The following is a 13,650-nucleotide window of genomic DNA, read 5'->3' on the forward strand; positions in this document are numbered from 1 at the left end:
TCGTATGTGTGTGTGGATATATAAACCTAACCTTTTCTTCTATGAGGCTTCAAAATACTATGTTTTTTTTCCCTTATTGATGTCATGATTTAATCAAGTTTTATTTAACTTTGAATTTTCATCCCTTATTTCATACACATATATAAACAAACAAATGACAAAAGTCTATATTCCAAATTTCATGATGTTAACCATCTTACAATTTATTCCTTTAATTATGTTGACATTTACAATTCTTGACAGCAACTGTTTCGTCGTACAAAATCATTCACTTAATAATTATATCAATCGATGAATCTATTATGCCCTTAACTCGTCAGAAGAAATGGTAACGATCAATCAATTAAAATAAACTAAAATGCATTTCGGCATGATTACAAAATCTGAAAATTGGAAGAGAAGTTGCAATTATCTTTTATTTTATCTTTTATTAATCTATTTTTGCTTCATAAATTAAGGATTGGTATATAAAAAAAAAAGGTGAAATATAATTGAAAAAAAAATATCATTTCCACAGAAATACACACACATACATACATATATATATATATATATATATATATATATATAAGGTTAATCATTTGCTTGAAACGTTATCAGTTTGTATATAATAATTGTAATGGATTAAAAAAAATTTTCTCATAAAAGATTTTTATATAAATTTTGAAAAAAAATCCAAGCTCAATAAATACCTTTTTTATTGGGTTCCAGAGCATATATAGTGTAATATAATAATTTTCCCAGTTTCAAATATCCAAATAAAAAACAAGTGAAAAAAAAAAGCTTGAAATAAACTAGAAATAAAAATATAACAATAATAATTCACAAAAATTAAAATAATTGAAATTAGTTAAATACATTGTATCATAGTATGATCGTAGTCTTTGTAACGAGAAAAAATGGCAGTGTGTGTCGATTGCATGACCATGTAAGTTGTGCAAAATGGTGTTTTTCTAAGTTTTTTTAAGGTAAACATCTGATGAGTGTGTGACTAAAAATGCAACAAAGACATAATTTTGAAATTTTGTTAGTCACGATATGAAATCTGCATAAATTAAAATATGATATTGAAGTGTATTTTTCGAACGGGCAATGTCGAGCCTCCCTGCTAATGTGTGTGTGTATATATATATATATATATATATATATATATATATATATATATATAGAAAAACGAAAATATAAAGATATATACTGATACATATAAATTTAATCATTCATTCAATAGGGAGATTACATCAATATATATATATATATATATATATAATATCTTGTACCCTTAATTAATGTAATCTCTATTGAATGAACGTTCCTTCTGTATATAAGCTTCACCTCAGTTGTTGAGCTTTGTATTATTCCAATAAGTCTCCTTTTAAAGAATATCTGTAATTCTTTTTTGGTTTCCCACATACATACATACATACATACATACATACAAACTTTGATAGTTAGAAGAGAATAAATTCAATTCTATAAGAGGAGACTTATCTGGATCGTATAAAGCTCAACAAATTTCAATGGAGCTACATATATAATACATATATATAATATATAGTAGCTTCTTTCAATGTTGACAGACTATGGATATCTACTGTAAGGGTGCCTACGCATGGAATTTTTGTGGCAAGAGTTGCGCAATCTTCAACCACACCTCCCCTGAATCTACGTTGTAAAATACCAGTGGCAAATGGAGGTTCAGGATGACTGGAAACAATGCCGAGATCAGTGGAGCGCAGCACATACAGTGCCTAGAATTCCCAAATGATCACCCATCGGTTCTTGTCAGATCACCAAAATTAAGCAATGTTGAGCCTGGCTATATATATATGTGTGTGTGAAAATGTATGATTTTGCACAGATTTTCTAAGTATACAAATCCTTTTTAAATCAGAAGCTCGATGCTTACGATACAACAGGGCAGAAATAAATAACATTTTTTTTTTTTCAAAGTCCAAGGTTTTATTCATCTTACCCATCATTCTTTTTCTGTTTTAATAAAAACTTTGGTGCATTTTACAGAACTATTTCGTTCAGAGGGAATATCAATATTTTTATGTCAATATTGAATATTTTTCTATTGACTTGTCAGAAACACAGAAAAGTTGAAGAAAACCGCATAATGATATAATACGTAAAATTCAAAAGGAACCAAAATAACTCACAATGGTACAATTCTAGAAGTGCACGCCTGTGGAACTCTGTTCTGGTTGCCTGTTTCCCACCTGACTACAACTTGGATGTCTTAAAGTCCAATGTAAACAAATTCCTGATGAACCGCCCCCTTAAGACACTTTATCAAATCTTCAACACTAACGTACTGTACACACAATAACCCTTATCCCCGAGCGGCTTCTGGGCCTTGATAAGTGGTGACTACCTTGTTAAAAAAAAAAAAAAGCCAATGTGATTATATATATAAAGGGAAAAATGTGTGTGGTGTGTTTGTGTGTCTGCCAAAAACTTTCAACACGCGACGGATCCTCACAAGATTGGTATCGTTTTGAAGCTCGATCCTTCGGACGACAAATATCGAAAAATTGGCCAAAAGCATTCATTCCTTCACCCTCAACTGAGCAGTTTTTTACAAGGAGGGGTCAGTTTTTTCATCAACATTTTCGCAAGTCATCGTCTCCGTTAGACTGACTACGCTTAATTTCAACGTTCTCGACTTCCGGTTGCGTGATGGAGATATCAGCTAAGATGTTAGGTTTTTTTTTTGTTTCTCCTTTGCGTTATGGGTTTAAGCCTGCTTGCCAACTACCACTTTTTTTTTTTTAACACTTTTCACCCGAACTGCCTACTGTTGTTTTGATTCACCCCTCTGCTACCACTTTTTTATCCCCCTCCCCGGGGGGAGGGTGGGGTTCTTTACTACACCTCCGTACACCCAGGCAATGCCAGGTACCCCCGCTAGTATATATATATATATATGATGGAAAAATGTATTCTGGAGATAACGAACTACCTATATATGATGATGAGCTGTGAAACGGCGAAACAGTACTGTATGTGGATGACTATATATATATATATATATAGAAAAAGAGAGAGAGAGAAATATGGTTATTCAATTATATTTCACCCTTTATTCATACCAATTCTTTAATTTATGAAGCTCGATGTAACTACACAGCATATACAAATAAATGACAAAACGTCTGTATTCCAAATCTCAAGATGTTGTCCATCTTACTGTTTATTTCTTTCAACATGTTAAAATGTTCAATTCTTGACAGCACATGTTTCTTTGTGCAGAATCATTCATGTAATTATTATGCCAATTTTTAAATTTTTTTTTGCCCTGACTCATCAGAAGAAAATACAAAGAATATGGACATGATTACAAAATTCGAAAAAATCGGAAGAATAGTTGCAATTGTGTCTTGTGATAGTTATGCCAGCTTTCCTATATACAGGATGATCCGAAAGTAACTCCCTGTCATTCTAAAATAACTATGATTTTATTTATTTATTTTTTTTTATTCAATTTTCACCCCAAACAAGGCACAGTGCCACTTTGAAGCAGGGGACTTAATTAGCGGGGTCATTATGAAAGGAGATGAGTAGAAAGATGTTTGTTAACATTACACTTGAACTTCTGCATATCATTGCAGTTGGGAAAGCAGAATCCCGGAAGAGAGTTCCAAAGACCCGCAGTTCTGGGGAAGAAACTATTGGAGTAAAAGGCTTTCTTGCACCTAGGGATCTCTACTGTAAAGGGATGAGACTTAGTAGCTTGTCGGGTTTAGTTACGTCGGGGAGGTACAAGTGTTTGCAGTTCGTCAGAGCATTCACCATTAAAGTATTTGTAGAACAGGCAGAGGGATGCAACATCTCATCGATGGGACAAAGGCTGAAGCCTAGATGACAGTTTAGGACCTATCAAGTTGGCACCTCTCTTTTGAACCCTGTCCAGGAGCGAGAGACAGTCAGTAGATGCACCAGCCCAGATGTGACAACAGTACTCCATACATGGGCGAATGGTGGCCTTATAGAGGTATAGGATACTGTCAGGCGTAAGTAGTTTTCTAGCACGGTAGAGGGAGCCAACCTTCCTTGCAGCAGCCTTGGCAATGCTCTCAATGTTTATTTTTTACGTATAATTTCTACAATTAATGAATATGAGAAGAAAGTATATTGCATGGACTTTTATTTAAAATTCAATATGGCCACCACCATTCGCCACTATCTTTTCAAGTCAAGTCGACCATGAACTGCATCAACTGATTTCACAAGAAACTCTTGTGGGATGAAACTAATAACTTCATGTATTCTCCCTTCAAGATTATAAACCAAATTCATATAACAGATCTGAAAAAACAAAGCGTAGATTTAATTACCAAACATTAAGTAATATACACACAAAAATTGAGAAACATATTACATTTGAATAAATTATAGTTATTTTAGAATAGAGTTACTTTCGGATCACCCTCTCTCTCTCTCTCTCTCTCTCTCTCTCTATCTATCTATATATATATATATATATATATATATATATATAATCTTGATTTAATTAAGGTCAAATTTTCAGTCATAATTCAGAAGACTTAAAGCTAAAATGCAGCTGCAGAAAAATGTTGGGTTGAGAGTTTTAAAGAAGATACCCACTTGGTGGCATAAGTAAATTAATTTCTTCACACTGTTAAACTTTTTTTTTGTTTTTTTACATAGGCATCTCCACTTATCAAGGCCAAGAGGCCACTCGAGGATAAGGATTAAAGAGTGTACAGTAGAAATTGGACAATATAGTAACCGTTAGTAATGGAAATTCGGTAAATTTGTTAACTTATATGGAACGGCTCATCAAAAACTTGTTTATGTTAGACTTGAAGACAACATATTGTTGTCAGCTGGAAAGCAGAAAAACGGAAGACAATTTCATAGGCGTGCAGTTCTAAGAAAGTAGCTTTGCTCATGGAATCTACGTTTAGATTTAGGCACAGATAAAGAGTGGAGGAAATTAGTGATAGTGTTTTCTGCTAGATGGGTGTTTCTTGTGAAAGTTTGGCGAGGGGGGGGGGACCATAGAATGGAGCTCAGCTGAGCACTTGCCATGAAAATAACGATAAAGCAAACTCGCAACATCTTTTCTGTGAGAAAGAAGCTGCAGGGAAGAGAAAAGGACATCCCCCACAAGGCTACGGAGTCTATTTTGAACTCTTTCAAGGCAGAACACGTCCTTTCTAGCAGCTCCTGCCCAGATGTGGCAACAGTACTCCATCCTTGGACGTACCTGGGTTTTTTTTTTTAAATTTAATTACGTTTTAAAATTTTTGAAATGAGGATTGATAATTTGTATTCGGATTATTCAGACTACTGATCTAATCTTGGATGTTCAGGTGCATCTCGTTGAACTCTTAAATTTGTACAGAATTTCAAAAGGATTTCTTCATTTACTCAATCGTCCTGTCAGTCATGACTAGGTAGAAATCTTGAGTACTTCATAATTGTATTCTTAGTATCGCCTGTACTGAGGATTAAATCTTCAACCTCCAGAAGATTCACTTAGAGCTGATTAAACTTAGCACTTTTATCCGTCACGTCATTTGAATGTTGGAGATGACATCGGCTGAAACATGCGAATAAAATCCAAGATAAGAACAGTAGTCTAAATAATACGAATAAAACGAGTCTTTATTTATTTTTTATTATTTTTTTAATTTTATTTTTATTTTTTATTTCATTTTTATTTTATTTTTTATTTTATTTTTTATTTTTATTTCATTTTATTTTTTATTTTATTTTATTTATTTTTATTTTATTTTTTATTTTATTTTTTATTTTATTTTTATTTTATTTTATTTATTTTTATTTTATTTATTTTTATTTTATTTTTTATTTTTATTTTATTTTATATTTTTATTTTATTTTATTTTATTTTTATTTTACTTTTATTTTTTTATTTTATTTTATTTATTTTATTTTTTATTTTTATTTCATTTTATTTTTTATTTTATTTTATTTATTTATTTTATTTTTTCATTTTTATTTTATTATTTTTATTTCATTATTTATTTTTATTTATTTATATTTATTTTTATTTTATTTTATTTTTATTTTATTTTATTTTTATTTTTTATTTATATATTTTTTTTTCATTTTTATTTTATTTTATTTATTTTATTTTTTATTTTTAATATTTTTTTTCGCCAAATTCTTTCAATTGGTTTATTAAAAAGAATAGAAAGTAGACCTTGAGTTTACTTTTGACAACCTCATAACTTTTGCTTCCCTTATTTTAGTCCTTTAGTCCTCACATTCCATGAGCGATGTTTCTGATAAACAGAAAGGATTTTTATTTTGATTATCAGAATCTATACATCTTACAATTATCATTGGCTTGTTTTTGACTTTGAAGTAATATTTTTGATTCCAAAATTCCCCTTATATTAAAAAAAAAAAGAAAGAAAAATCTATGTGATTACATATCTGTGACAAATCATATGCCAAAAGTTATATAAATAGATCAAGTAATTTTATTTTTATAAAGAACATCATTTTTAAGCTCTTAATAAGAATTTGTAGGTGTTACAACCTAAAACTCACAAGTTTGAATTATTGTTGAGCTATCTCCTTTTATTTCTTGAGTTTGTTTCTAAAATGGTGGGCAAGACAGTTACTCTACAGTTAATCATAAAATTTTATATTCTGATTCAAAAATAAAACTACTTGATCAATACCTCTACAATGTATATACCAGTGACAAAACGAAAACATTGTATTCCAAAAGTCACTTTTGGAATACAATGTTTTCGTTTTGTCACTGGTATATACATTGTAGAGGTATTTCTTTGTTTTTGTTTTTAAATATGGGTGAATTCTGGTTGAGAACATTTTTTTTTTAAAAGCTCCTTACATCAAGTGGCTGAATGCCTTAATTGGAGCGATTTCCATGAAAAAGGATAAAATAAACTTGTAAATTTTCAATTTATCCTCATAAGAGACGGAATTTTTTCCCACTTGTTGGCTTTTGACGTTGGTGATTTCCTTTTAGAAATTATAAACATAGATTATAATCAACTTATGATCTATTCAACTTATGATTGATCAGACTTTACAAACCGCAACTCATTTTCCATTTAGCCCAATATCCTTCCCACATGCGCTGTTGGTAGTGTTGAGCGAATTGGACCTGAATGCAGCTGTAGCTTGATCATCGACTCCGTAGCCGTGCGTTAGTAAAAACGATACAAGTTGTTAGTATAACCATGGCCACCGAGAGTAAGAAAAAGGCCTGTTAACTAAAAAACGTCTGCAGGCAATGTAGGTAAGATTTGACAGACTGTCAGTACTATATGAGGGCCATTTGAAAAAAAGCAATAAAACATTTTTTAAAAGAAAAAGGAACACAGTTCGATTAATACTTAAACTGAACTTTATTCAAGACTAGCGGGGGTACCCGGCGTTGCCCGGGTGTTTGGAGGTGTGTATGTAGGAGAGGGTGACCCTGTTTTAATATTATTAAAAAAAAAAAAAATGATGTTAAAAAAAATTGGAAAAACCAAAACAAAGCAAAACACCGAACAAACGTAAAAAAAAAAGAAAAAAGAAAGGAAAAAAAAAAGGTGTAAAAGAGAAATAAAGTTTAGGTAGAAAGACAGGTTCGAACACGAAGCATCGAGGCTAAGGCGGGAAAAGAATGCCCGACATGTTACCCCTACGCCAAAGAGACACGCTTAATAACGGATAAAATTAAACCTTTAAAAACACTTGCAAGTAGTTGAAACTAACATGAACGTTTTCTAGGTCAAACATGATGTCATTGTCGTAGTAGCAGGATGAGAGAAAATGAAGGAATGATTTTTTCGGCACCCCTCCCTGTACAAAACTGATGATTTTAGGAGGAAGGAATTAATGTTTTTGGCCAATTTTTCGATATTTGTCAGGCGAAGGTTAGAGCTGGCAAAAATCCATGGCCCGCGTCGAAAGTTTTTGCGAGACATACAAACACACATACATACATACACAGATTTTCGCTTTTATATATATATAGAAGATAAAATATAAATATTATCTATGTAAAATTAAGTAATTTTAAAGCAATATACAATTTAATATTGATAAAACTGAATTATGAACAAACAATTAAAGAAACATTTAATACTGATAAAACTGAATTATGAATTTAGGGAACAAACAATTAAAGAAACATTAAACACAAATATTTTTTGGCGTTCAGAACAAGATCACAGTGTACTATCTGTTTTGATGCTACACTTTATCTTTTCTGTCCTCAGTCAGTGGAGGAGAAATCTTTCATGACTGAGATTATTTTTTGTTCCTATCCAGAGTGCCCCTTATTGGGAAGCTGGATTTTGCCCACAAGATTATATGTTGGAATATTTAAATAACTATTACTTTGAATACAGAAATTATATTTAAAGTTTTGGTTTTCTGTTCTTCTATGTCCATTTTTTCCCCATGTTTTTCATCAAAATGTGTAGCGTATTAGTTGTCTCACAGGCCATTATCAGTGATCGCTCACTGGCAGTAACCTGTGGTGTTTCCTGGAAACCAAGTGACAACAAGTCTCCTCAGATTTCCAGTATTCTCCACTTCTTGACCACTTGTGCAGATGATTGCATGTTATCGCAACAGCCGTTGTCACTGATTTCTCGTTGGCATCGGCCATTGGTGTTTCCTGGGGTTTGGGTGACAAAATGCCTTCCCAAGGTACCAGATTTGAACTGGACACTTCCAGTGGAGATTTGGTTAGTACTCTCCCACCTCGGTCTTTCCATCCTTCCTGACCCTTCACAACTAGTTGGTGTAGCGCCAGTCGATGTCATCTACACCAGTTTTTTATTATTATTACTATTATTATTATGATAATAATAAGGGTGCTTGTGCAGTGTACGCACGTGTATTTTAAATATTATTTTCAAGTTAAATTAAATTTTCAGTTTGTATAGATTCGAAAAAGTTGTCAAAAAACAAATATATTACAAATGAATGTTATCAAAGGCAAGATAAGTTACTTTTCTACCTATCTGGAAAGGTTTTTAGTGGTTTTACTCACTTTAAAACAGGTAATCGCTTCGAAAATCATACAATGTTTATCAATATATTTTAAAAATGTCGGCATGCTTGCTATTGAACTTGGTAAGTTTGGGAAAATGAGTCCAAACAAACAAATTATACAAAATACTGTTAGGAACCCACCGAATATATGTCCGCCTATGTCACGGTAACATATATTGAGCGAGTTTCTAACAGTATTTTGTATAATTTTTTGTTTAAACTTATTTTCTGAAACTTACCGCGTGCAACAGCAAGCAAGCCGCCATTTGCATTTTGCAAATACATCGGTAAACACTGTATGTTTTTTGAGCCGAATAAACACTTTACATAAAATAAAAACACTAAAAATATATCCAGTTAGGTAGAAAAGTAACTTATCTTGCCTTTGATAACATTTATTTGTTATATATTTTTTTTTTGACAACTTTTTCGAATCTATGTGTATACTAAAACAAACCCTTCATGTAAATAATTTACAGTTGAAATGTTATAAAAAAAAACAAAAAAAAAAACTTGAAGTTTTAAATATATTTCAAAGAAATAAATTACGCCCGGTACTAAAATATTTAAAATTTACCGATTGTAAAAAAAAAAGAAAAAACTGCTGTGAAAAATGCTAACTTTAAAATATTTGGAAATACTCAGTGAAAAGTTTTATTTATTATTAAAAGAACGGACTGAAAATTATTATATAAAAATTGTTTGTTTTGCAGTAAAAAAAATAAATAAAATTAAATATTCAACTTTCTCCGATAGAAATAAAAGTTCAAAAACTAGTTCACTTACTATATTTTGTTAGATTAAAATTATCCCAATGTGCAATTATAATAATTATTACGCAAATGGAGAATTGTTTTTTCTCTTTAGACATACATGGACAATCGGTAACACAATTGGTAGCCATATTTTTTATGCCTGTTAGCGTGACCACGTGGTTGAATATCGGAAACTTTCTATACCTACAAGTTGATCAGGAAGTGACGTTACGCTGTTATGTTCACCGGCCAACTCTCTCGGTGGTGGTGGTATAACTCAGTTTTGGTGTGTGTGTGTGCGTTACTGTCATCACGTGCAAAAGGACCCTTAAACGCTTTAGATTATTGTCTGATCGTCTCGGTCCTAGTGACAATCTTCTTTCGCCAACATCAAATTACTGACTTTTAGACTCTCTCGGCAATCTCCCCCAAGCTGAACTCTGACTGATGCTCATTTATTGCATCTAATTTATATATAAATTCAGTGTCTATTTTACCATGTCTATAATATTTTTCAACGATAAATTGCTTTCAACTTTTTAAGTTTGGAATATATAGTATTGCGTCATAAAAATAAAAACTTTAATTTTTAACTCAATTTTGATAATAGGAAACACTTTGGAAAGAGTATGCAATTTGTATTAAAAAAAAGAAAAATGTCAAGTAATACAGAAGATAGAAATGACTTGTTAAAATAATTATTACATGTTTTCAAATTATTACATGTTTTCAAATTATTACATGTTTTCAAATTAGTACATGCTTTCATCATTATTTATCATTCGTTTTACATGCTGGCATGAACAGCTCACCAGATTGTTATTTATCTTTCTCTTAACGAGAATAGAAGGTGGACATTAAGTTTACTTTTGGCAGCTGCATAATTATCGCTTTCCTTATTTTTTCCTTTAGTCCTCACATTCCATGAGCGATGTTTCTGACAGGGAAGAAAGAATTGCTGTTTTCTGGGTCATAACCTATCTAACTACTGACTGTACTGAAGCGGTATTCACCTTGGGCAGGTTGAATCGGCTTCCTCCAAAGGAGGAAGTTCCATGGGAGTATGAAATTCACAAGCAATTTCGAATTGCATATCTTTGTTAGGGCAGATGGCAATGTTAGGTTTTTGCAACTCTTGCAGGGAAGTGTTGACGTCCTCATGCATACAGCACATGGTACTCCCAAATGGTCACCCATCTGGTACTGACCAGGTTCAATGAATTTCAGTTATCCAATGAGTACTCGTGTGTCCATGTGATTGTACTGTGTATCGATGTAATACTTATCGTTAGTTAGTTTTTACCCTTTAAGTATTTTTTTTTAACTCATTGCATCAAGTGGCTACATGTTTTGTCTGAAGCGATTTACATTAAAAAACTTTGTGCCATATTTTCCTTGGACTTGTGAACTCAGTCTATAACCATAACTGTTCTACATCTGCCAACCTAAAAACTTTTATTTATTCTTTCAATGTGACCATACCATCAAAGTCTCATGTGTAGCACACATATCTTCCTATACTGTCCAAGCCTCTCTTTAACACTAACATCATACATCGTATCATTTCTCTTGCTGCAGCGCATGTTTTCAATCCTCACTGGTGAGGGTTCACTTTGGTTATAGTCAAGATTGTGTGCTCTTTTTGACTTCTGGTTTCTGCTCCACAGACAGGACGACAATGACAAGCAAGATATAGTTCCTTCTGATTAATGGTGATCTTCCTCTCATAACGGGAAAGCCACTCCTTCTCCTCTTTTCCTCATATTAATAATCATTTTCTTATCCGCTTGACCATGTCTAATTATCTGGCCGAATGTAGAAACCAGAAATTAAAGAGTCGATAATCCAAACTATAACGTTCACTTCCATACATCATTATACTGTGTCCACATGACTGATAGGCTCTTCTCTTGGTCGACATTGGTAACGCTCGACTGGTTAGTAATGGCAGAAGTCGTGCCATTTATTTCACAATCACTGTAATTTGGATTATACGAAAGCTTAATCAATTAACCAAAGGCAGTCTATAATTAATTATATGAATACTTTCTGCATCAGCTAAGATCATCAAGAAAATAAATAAATGTCGTTATGTGTGTGAATTTATAGTCGATCATTTAAAGAAATGTTTATCATTTAAAGAAATGTTTATAATTGTGTTGATCATTTAAAGAAATATTTATAGTTGTGTCGATCATTTAAAGAAATGTTTATAATTGTGTTGATCATTTAAAGAAATGTTTATAGTTGTGTCGATCATTTAAAGAAATGTTTATAATTGTGTCGATCATTTAAAGATAAATTCTTGTCTTAAAGCTGCATTCATTTCACATCAGTTAAGCCAGATCCAATGAATTTACCACATCTTGCATGAAAGGTGATCAGGCCCGACAATCTATCGCCAATGCTGACACTATCGACAGTCCATTACGGTTCCAACAGCAAACACCATAGATTGTCGGACCCAGAATTGGTTTGGACTCTTGCTTAACTATTCTGAGCCACGATTTTAGCTGGCTGCTGCATCGCTTCTTTCAGTCCTGAGGAGGGACCAGATCGATGGTTTCTTTAATAAGATTTCCTCATTGACACCGAGTACACAGAATGCGATGACCAGACTGGATGAATTGCATTGACACACCGGTTCTCATCAGATTAGTTAAACAACGTTGAGACTGGTTAGTACAAGATGGGTTACCATTTGGGAATTCTAGGCACTGTATTTGCTCTCCGCTTATCTCTGCATTTGTTTCCAGTCGCCTTGTACATACATTTCACTTGCCACTGGTATTCAACAATGTCGACTCAGGATAGGTGTGGTTGGAGATTTCGCACCTCCTGCCACAAAAATTTCACGCGCAGGCACCCCTTCGTGGGTATCCATAGTCTGTTAAAGTAGAACTTAAATGAAATATTCAAATATCTATGAATCTCATGTAGAGATCAAGTGTTAGCCCCAGGAAAGGGGCTTTTTATGAGAATTTCGACTGAAGTTAATTGAAACGTTTCTTGTGTATTTATCAATTCTCTTGTTAATGTCTGTCGTTGATGCTAAAACTACTCTGACCTTTATTGACAGTTATTAGGTAGGGAAATGTACACACACACACACACATACATTATCACTTTTATAGATATAGATAGGCATCGTATTTTCTGTTAAATAAAATAGACATTTTTTGTCTTAATTCTGTTTTTGATCCTGTCCAACTTCCAAATAATGGTCTTCACTTAAATATACACATTATTATTTAAAAAAAAAAAAAACACACACACACACAAAAACAATTTATATAAATTGTTCGATACCAGTTCGATTAATCTATCCTTGACAATGAATCCAGAATGATTGGAAAGTTCTCAAACTTACGAAAAATATGGCGATAACATCAACCAGTTTTAACCAGAAGTGATGACTGTTATTCAGAATTTGGAAAGGATCAAAAGCAGAATAAATAGACAAAAAAAAGTCTATTTTATTTAATGAAATAACAATATATATATATATATATATTTTAACAATGTTTGCTTTTAAAACCTTGTTAAGTTAAAAAGTTCTACAAGCAAAAATTGACTTCACTGCATTCCTGGTAACACCAGTTATGTACAGACCATTATATAAAGGGCAGGTGTGTGTGTGTGTGTGTGTGTGTGTGTGTGAACAGTTAAAAGTTACAAAACAAGTAGCCACAAATTTGTATTATTTGGATTCTTTGGACTACTACTCTCATTACAATGTTTCGGTTGATGTAACCTACAACCTTCTTCAGGTGTATCTTGTTGAACTCGGGAATTTGGACAGAATTTCGAACAGAACCCTTTGTTTACTTCATAGGGGTAGCATGCTCTCGTTCCATCAGCCGTGACTGGA

The 13,650-nt window shown here is 32.4% G+C and overlaps 1 protein-coding gene across 3 annotated transcripts in view; it reads left to right on the forward strand.

The window, feature by feature from the left end:
- Positions 1–13,650, forward strand: part of LOC145296127 (uncharacterized) — a 169,016-nt gene that overhangs the window by 120,054 nt on the left and 35,312 nt on the right. The gene's annotated exons all lie outside the window — the stretch shown is intronic.

The sequence above is a fragment of the Euprymna scolopes genome, chromosome 16 (assembly GCF_053919585.1).
Source record: "Euprymna scolopes isolate OS-2025 chromosome 16, ASM5391958v1, whole genome shotgun sequence".
In the NCBI taxonomy this organism is placed as follows: domain Eukaryota; kingdom Metazoa; phylum Mollusca; class Cephalopoda; order Sepiida; family Sepiolidae; genus Euprymna; species Euprymna scolopes.